Source organism: Asterias rubens, chromosome 1, assembly GCF_902459465.1.
Source record: "Asterias rubens chromosome 1, eAstRub1.3, whole genome shotgun sequence".
NCBI lineage: Eukaryota > Metazoa > Echinodermata > Asteroidea > Forcipulatida > Asteriidae > Asterias > Asterias rubens.
This window is the reverse complement of record NC_047062.1, coordinates 32,957,861-32,966,010: the sequence shown is the minus strand read 5'-3', so window position 1 is coordinate 32,966,010 and position 8,150 is coordinate 32,957,861. Positions and strand designations below refer to the sequence as shown.

At 38.0% G+C, this 8,150-nt stretch overlaps 1 long non-coding RNA gene across 1 annotated transcript; it reads right to left on the bottom strand.

Annotated features, from left to right (window-relative positions):
* Window positions 1–215: 215 nt before the first annotated feature.
* Window positions 216–8,149, bottom strand: LOC117299350. Its single transcript, XR_004520063.1, has 10 exons — window positions 8,126–8,149; window positions 7,382–7,487; window positions 6,619–6,726; window positions 6,141–6,249; window positions 5,358–5,511; window positions 4,967–5,077; window positions 4,513–4,622; window positions 2,462–2,569; window positions 1,706–1,830; window positions 216–816 (listed from the first exon to the last, which is right to left on the bottom strand). It is a non-coding gene; the product is annotated as an uncharacterized LOC117299350 (long non-coding RNA).
* Window position 8,150: the final 1 nt, after the last annotated feature.

The window sequence follows — 8,150 nt, the reverse complement described above, 5'->3', positions numbered from 1 at the left end:
CACGTGAAGTTGTGTGCTTTCAGATGCTTGATTTCGAGACCTCAAATTCTAAACTTGAGGTCTCGAAATCAAATTCATGGAAAATTACCTCTTTCTCGAAAACTACGTCACTTCAGAGGGAGCTGTTTCTCACAATGTTTTATACTATCAACCTCTCCCCATTACTCGTTACCAAGTAAGGTTTTATGATAATAATTATTTTGAGTAATTACCAATAGTGTCCACTGCCTTTAATGATGATTCAATTAATACAACATTTAAATCTTCAAATCAATTTTGCCAAAGTGTACCTTAAACAAATTGGATCTGATTTGCCTGAACTAAATTTGTGTAAATTTGTTTTAGGTCAGGCATGGTGTTCAGCACATTCCAGATCTTTTACTTATCATCATACAATGCAAAATAATTTCATTCCTAGTTATGATTTAACTCAAGTAAACATATCAATGGTTCATACTAAAAAGCTTTTTAATTATTTAAAATTGTATTTCTGTACAGTTAAAGGGGTTTTGTTAATCAAAAACATGTTTCCTATCTTTTAAATCTGTAATCAATCTGTAGGGACAGACCTCGCATTTCGGGTTAGGCTGATGCCAGCATTCATCCCCAAAAATGTTGTGGTATGTGACGAGATATTCTGTTGGTATGAGTGCTGCAAAAACAGACCACCCTTTGATGTTAGTGTAAAACAACCACAGGTATTTTACCTTCCTCTTGCGTAACCCTCACACATCTTAACTGGTGATGTGTAGACAGTGGGCTGACTATACGCAGTTGCAGGTCTCGGAAATCTTCTAGGTGACAGGTAGACACCATCTACAAATAGATTAAAACAAACAAATGATTTGTTAAATTGTGACATTCAAAAATGTAAGCTAAGTTTTTTCAAGTATTCAAAGAAAAGATTAAAAGATGTTCGAGGTAAAACAATGGGATGTAAACGTTTGAGACAAGGTAATTCTTTATGTTGAGGTCTGTGTAGATTTGTAGAGGATTCCTCAAAATGAAAAATAAATCAAACAATTCCCTGAATCGCCCCCCCCCCCCAAAAAAAAAGAAGAAGAAGCCCAAAACAAGACTAGAATGGTGTTTTGACAAGTGCAAATACCATGCTCAAAAACAGTAAGTTTCTTAGGGATCCTAGAGTTATTGCTTGGGCAACATTTATGTTGTTTTAGCCATAATGACCTTGCCGTAATGACCTTGTGGTAAAAAACAATAGGCTTCTGGGGGATCCTAAAAAAAAAACAAGCTACAGAATTTGGAGTTGATATGCCAAGTCCTTCTTTGCTCAGACAACATTTCTTTTGACCTAGGGGGTCCAAAAACAATAGGCTTCTGGGGGATCCCAAGACCAATCAACACATCAAATTGGAGTTGATAATCACTCAGACAACATTTAGTTTGTTTTAGCCACAATGACCATGACATTTGACCTATGGGTTCCAAAAACAATGGGCTTCAGGGGATCCCAAGACCAATTCACAGATCAAATTAAGAGACAGTATGCCGTGTCTTGTCTTTGTTTTAGCCATAATGACCTTGACATTTCCCCACAAACCAGTTTCTTCACACCTTTTACTTATTAGAGTCTGGGGACTCCACTGCCAATAGGTTAAACTACCAAAGATTAAAGATTGATGATATATTGCAATGATAGATTCATAAATTAACAGCTGTTTTCATGTTCAGGAGTTTCCCTTACCCTTTATAAAGGAGAGAGCAGTTCCTTTTCCAGGATCATTGTACGCTGTTAGGAAGATCATCAACTGCAGGTCTCAGACATCTTCTTGGTTGATGAGTAAATCTTTGTGGAGATGACAACCCTTTCTGTATCATGCAAACAAAGAACACGATAATGTTTTAGATAGCTTTACAACAATTAAGGAGTGATGGAACACATGTGGTTATTCTTTAGTGTAAAACAAAGTTTTGTAATAATCAATCAATATAAAATCAACTAATATTTAACTTTATGTTCGAAATAAACTTTTCTTAACCAGTGATCGTGGGATAACGCTTTAACAGGGCAAGTGTTTTGTACTTTGTTCTGTAACAAGAAGGACCAAAGTCACTTGAAATCCTGCTCTAAGCCTCCCCCTTACTAGAGACTCTTGTGTAATGCCCACTTCTAGACCTCTGAGTGACAAATGACGGTTATGGGAGCTTTATAGGCTGCTATCAATGTTTTCTTGGTATTTGGCTTAGGAGATAAGGTTAAAAGGCTTAGATCTGGCAAATTCACAGTTCACAAAATCAATATTTCCTCAAAAGAAAAAAGAAATTCCAGTTCATTTTGTGACAGCGTTTGTCCTCTTTGAGGTCAAAATTTAAAAGAAAAAAGAGCATAAATGTTAAATAAATAGTTTCAAAAATTAATCCTGCAGGTGCGCACAGGAATATTTAAGAGTTCCCAGCAATAAATGAATAACTCTGGAATAAATCATCAAAATAAATCTACCTTGGGTTGGAGAAAACATCATTGAATCCTGAGCTGGGCTGCATTCCAATCTTGCATCTACTTCTGGAGAGGTAGACTTCGTCTGACAATGGTGTGTCTGCGGCTAGGCTAAATGGGAACAAAATAAAAGGGATACCTATCGATTAGGTCTATAAGAGACTATTTATGTGAGGTATCAAAGCACTCGCTAGTCAAGCACAGCATGGTGGCACAACTTGCTGCCAAACCATACCAGCTAGGCTTAATGGGAATTAAATAAAAGGGATACCTATCGATTAGGTCTATAAGAGACTATTTATGTGAGGGATCAAAGCACTCGCTAGTCAAGCACAGCATGGTGGCAACACTTGCTGCTAAACCATACCAGCTAGGCTAAATGGGAATTAAATAAAAGGGACACCTATCGATTAGGTCTATAAGAGACTATTTATGTGAGGTATCAAAGCACTCGCTAGTCAAGCACAGCATGGTGGCACAACTTGCTGCCAAACCATACCAGCCAGGCTTAATGGGAATTAAATAAAAGGGACACCTATCGATTAGGTCTGTAAGAGACTAGTTATGTGAGGTATCAAAGCACTCGCTAGTCAAGCACAGCATGGTGGCACAACTTGCTGCCAAACCATACCAGCTAGGCTTAATGGGATTTAAATAAAAGGGACACCTATCGATTAGGTCTATAAGAGACTAGTTATGTGAGGTATCAAAGCACTCGCTAGTCAAGCACAGCATGGTGGCACAACTTGCTGCCAAACCATACCAGCTAGGCTTAATGGGATTTAAATAAAAGAGACACCTATCGATTAGGTCTATAAGAGACTAGTTATGTGAGGTACCAAAGCACTCGCTAGTCAAGCACAGCATGGTGGCACAACTTGCTGCCAAACCATACCAGCCAGGCTTAATGGGAATTAAATAAAAGGGACACCTATCGATTAGGTCTGTAAGAGACTAGTTATGTGAGGTATCAAAGCACTCGCTAGTCAAGCACAGCATGGTGGCACAACTTGCTGCCAAACCATGCCAGCTAGGCTTAATGGGAATTAAATAAAAGGGACACCTATCGATTAGGTCTATAAGAGACTATTTATGTGAGGTATCAAAGCACTCGCTAGTCAAGCACAGCATGGTGGCACAACTTGCTGCCAAACCATACCAGCCAGGCTTAATGGGAATTAAATAAAAGGGACACCTATCGATTAGGTCTGTAAGAGACTAGTTATGTAAGGTATCAAAGCACTCGCTAGTCAAGCACAGCATGGTGGCACAACTTGCTGCCAAACCATACCAGCTAGGCTTAATGGGATTTAAATAAAAGGGACACCTATCGATTAGGTCTGTAAGAGACTAGTTATGTGAGGTATCAAAGCACTCGCTAGTCAAGCACAGCATGGTGGCACAACTTGCTGCCAAACCATACCAGCTAGGCTTAATGGGATTTAAATAAAAGGGACACCTATCGATTAGGTCTATAAGAGACTAGTTATGTGAGGTATCAAAGCACTCGCTAGTCAAGCACAGCATGGTGGCACAACTTGCTGCCAAACCATACCAGCTAGGCTTAATGGGATTTAAATAAAAGGGACACCTATCGATTAGGTCTATAAGAGACTAGTTATGTGAGGTATCAAAGCACTCGCTAGTCAAGCACAGCATGGTGGCACAACTTGCTGCTAAACCATGCCAGCTAGGCTAAATGGGAATTAAATAAAAGAGACACCTATCGATTAGGTCTATAAGAGACTATTTATGTGAGGTATCAAAGCACTCGCTAGTCAAGCACAGCATGCTGGCACAACTTGCTGCCAAACCATACCATTACATTTAATAAGAACCTATGTCATTTTTTTAGGTTGTTTCATGGTTTCATGGTGAAGATATTCTACAAAGCGAGTATTTTTAATAAATATATAATTTTGCAATTATTCCTGCGGCTGAGCATGGAAACATTTTAGAGTTCCCAGCAATTGGTGGAACAAATTTTATCACAACAGGTTTACATGTTGTTCTCAAAGCCCAATTACCCATAAACGTTTTTGTCATTAGTTTACCTGTTGATGGAGAAGACATCATTGGAATCTTGCAGCTGGGTTATATTCCCATCATGCATCTACTTCTGGAGAGGCAGACTTCATCTGACAATGACGTTTCTGTAGCTAGCCTAAATGGTTATAAAATATAAACAATATTCTGTGATGAATGAGCTATCAGGTATTTAAGGCACAATAATAGGTGGACATTTGTTAAGAAGAAACTATTACTTGAACCGTTTTGGTAGGCTCAGTGGTGCAACTTGCAGCCAAACCTTAGCAGAAACGCAGGCCCATTTTCTTTCATGATGACTGTTCTGGGTTCTTTTACAACAGCTTTACGCCCCTCTCAGAGTATGAGGCAAAAGACAACGTTAAGATGTTTAGATATTTTTCTCAAAGCCTATTATCATCAAACTGTCCAAAATATCTTGGTGCAACTCAAATTAATGTTTTTTTCCTCCCGTAAATGTACCTTCTGTTGAAGAAGACATCGTTGAATCCTAAGCTGGGCTGCATTCCCATCATGCATCTACTTCTGGTGAGGTAGACTTCTTCATCTGGCAATGGTATGATTGTAGCTAGCCTAAAGGGGAATAAAATAAAAACTGTATATAGTAATTTCATTTTCATGTTTTTTAAAACATGGGATATGGAATTTCACGTTTTTCTATCATGATGAAGAAGAATAAATAAGAATGAACAAAAGAATTTTGTGAAAGGGACACCTCTTGATTAGGTCAATAAGGAACTATTAATGTGAGTTTTAAGGCACTTGGGAAGTATCTTTAGATTATAAGCATTTTGCTCTCGTTAAAGGCGCTATAAAAATACACATTATTATTTATTTATTTGAGTGTACCTACCTGTACATGGCTTTTGTTGGCAGAACTCTGTATGTGATGGTTGACTTGATTGAGGACACAGTCTAAACTCCACCAATGGTGAGCTGCCATCAGGTTGATGTCTCAACCATGTAATGGTTCGGACTTTGATACCAACATCACAAGTTACTGAACACTGGAACCAAACAAGATAAGAAAATCAAGTCAGAATATCAAGTTGATTTATGATTTAATAAGCCATCAGTAGAGCCTACTGCATCATTTTAGAGCATAAAATAAAAAACTCAAGTTTTGGCCCAAATTTGACAAAATGCCTGGATTTACCCCTCGACGTTTTTTCATTTTTGGGCCCTTTTTCAAGTTTAAATATTTCCCTAAATAAAGCTTAGATCTAGGTTCAAGTTGCGTAAAAAAGGCATCAGTAGAGCTGCTGCATCATTTTAGAGCATAAATCTGACAAAATGCATGGACTTACCCCTTGATGTTTTTCAATTTTGGGCCTTTTTTTTTCAAGTTTAAATGTTTCACGTAAAAAAAACTTATACCTGGGTTTAAGTTGCATAAGTTTGCGTTCTTTTTCATGTTTACAAACAAACAAGACCTACAGCTGTGTGCACCTTACAAGGATGAAGCAAAAGTGCCTTGCTCATCAAAAGGAAATGCCACAACCGGGATTTAAAGCCAGTGGGGAAGTGGTTAAAAAATAACATTACGTATGTGTTTCCATATTTTTATCAAAACCTAGTTTTATCAAGTTGTCTATAGTCTCTTGATGCATCTTAAATTAAAGGTTTATAAATTCACCTGTTGATGGAGAAGACATCATTGAATCTTGAAGTTGGGCTGTATTCCCATCGTGCATCATACTTCTTGAGAAGTAGACTTCATCTGACAATTGGCTTCTATAGCTAGCCTAAATGCAAACAAATTTAATTAATATTCTGTGAAAAGGGGTGTACTGTTGTTTTTCTTTCAATGCAGCAAATAAAACTTTGACCAAAAGAGGGCGCCAGACAGTTAATCTCAAAACACTTGTTTTACATCTCGTGGTATCAAACACTACCTATTTCAAAGAGATGGCCTTTCTTTTTTCCCTGGCCTGTCCACCGGGGTGTACTAAAACATGTTTTCTATAACTTTTTACAATTTCATGTGAAGTTTGTATGTATAATCCCCAATTCTAGAGCTTTGTGCCACAAACGATGACTTCTGAGAAATGAATAGGTCGGCACCATTGTATCAGCATGGGAGGTAAGGCTCTCTCGGTGCATCTGAAACTTACCTGTTAAAGGAGACGACATCATCTGATCCTAAGCCGGGCTGCACTCCAATCTTGCATCTACTTCTGGAGAGGTAGACTTCATCTGACAATGGTGTGTCTGCAGCGACACTAAATGGGAACAAAATATTAAAACAGTATTTTGTGAAAGGAACACCTACCAATTGGGTCTATAAAAAAACTCTATTTATGCGAGCTTTCAACTCGCTAGGGAAGCATATTATGGTGGCAACACTTGCTGCCAAACCATACCAGCTAGGCTAAATGGGAATTAAATAAAAGGGACACCTATCGATTAGGTCTATAAGAGACTATTTATGTGAGGTATCAAAGCACTCGCTTGTCAAGCACAGCATGGTGGCAACACTTGCTGCCAAACCATACCAGCTAGGCTAAATGGGAATTAAATAAAAGGGACACCTATCGATTAGGTCTATAAGAGACTATTTATTAGAGGTATCAAAGCACTCACTAGTCAAGCACAGCATGGTGGCAACACTTGCTGCCAAACCATACCAGAAACACAGGAACAAGCCCTTCACTTTCACTGCTAGTGTTCTGGGTTCTTTAACATGTGTTTCATAACAAACAAGACCTACAGCTGTATGCACCTTCCAGAGGATGAAACAAAAGTGCCTTGCTCATCAAAATGACATGCCACAACCGGGATTCGAACCCAGTGGTTCAAAATAAGATTACATTCATGTTTACATATTTTTCTTCAAATCTCTTGAATGCATCTCAAATTAAAGGTTTATAAGTTTACCTGTTGATGGAGAAGACATCTTTGAATCCTAAGCTGGGCTACATTCCCATCTTGCATCTACTTCTGGAGGCAGACGTTATCTGACAATGGTGTGTCTGTGGCTAGCCTAAATGTAAAAAATATAAAAAATATTCTGTAAAAAGGAATATCTACTAATGAGGTATTTAAGGCACTAGCAACAAAGAGTAAAAGAAAAGGTGGATATTTGTTAAGAAGAAACTTGTCCTTGTCTTTAGGGAAGAGGAAAAAATAGCTTTTGCTTCTTCTTTTTCCTACATGTTAACGTCAAACTATTTTCTATTTATTGTTCATTAACTGGATTAAGTTTTCCTTAGTACAAGTTATTATATGTTTTCTGAACAAAGTTATCACAGTGTATTGATTGATGTTGACATCAAATAAATGTATCTGAAATGAAATGAATGAATGATTATGTGAAGCACCTTGATTGGCACAGTGGTGCAACTTGCAGCCAAACCATACCAGAAACACAGGCCCTTCTTTTTCATGATGACTGTTCTGGGTTCTTTTACATGCATTACTTAACAAAATGTGACCAACAGAATCAATGCCCCTTCCAGAGGATGAAGCAACAGTGCATTGCTCACAAGGGGACCTGGTAACAACTGGTTCAAGAAAACAATCAAATATTTGAATATTTTTCTCAAGCCTAGTATCATCAAACTGTCCAAAATATCTTGGTGGGTCTTAAATTAATGATTTCCCCCCCCCCCATAAATTTACCTTCTGTTGGAGACTTCAATGAATA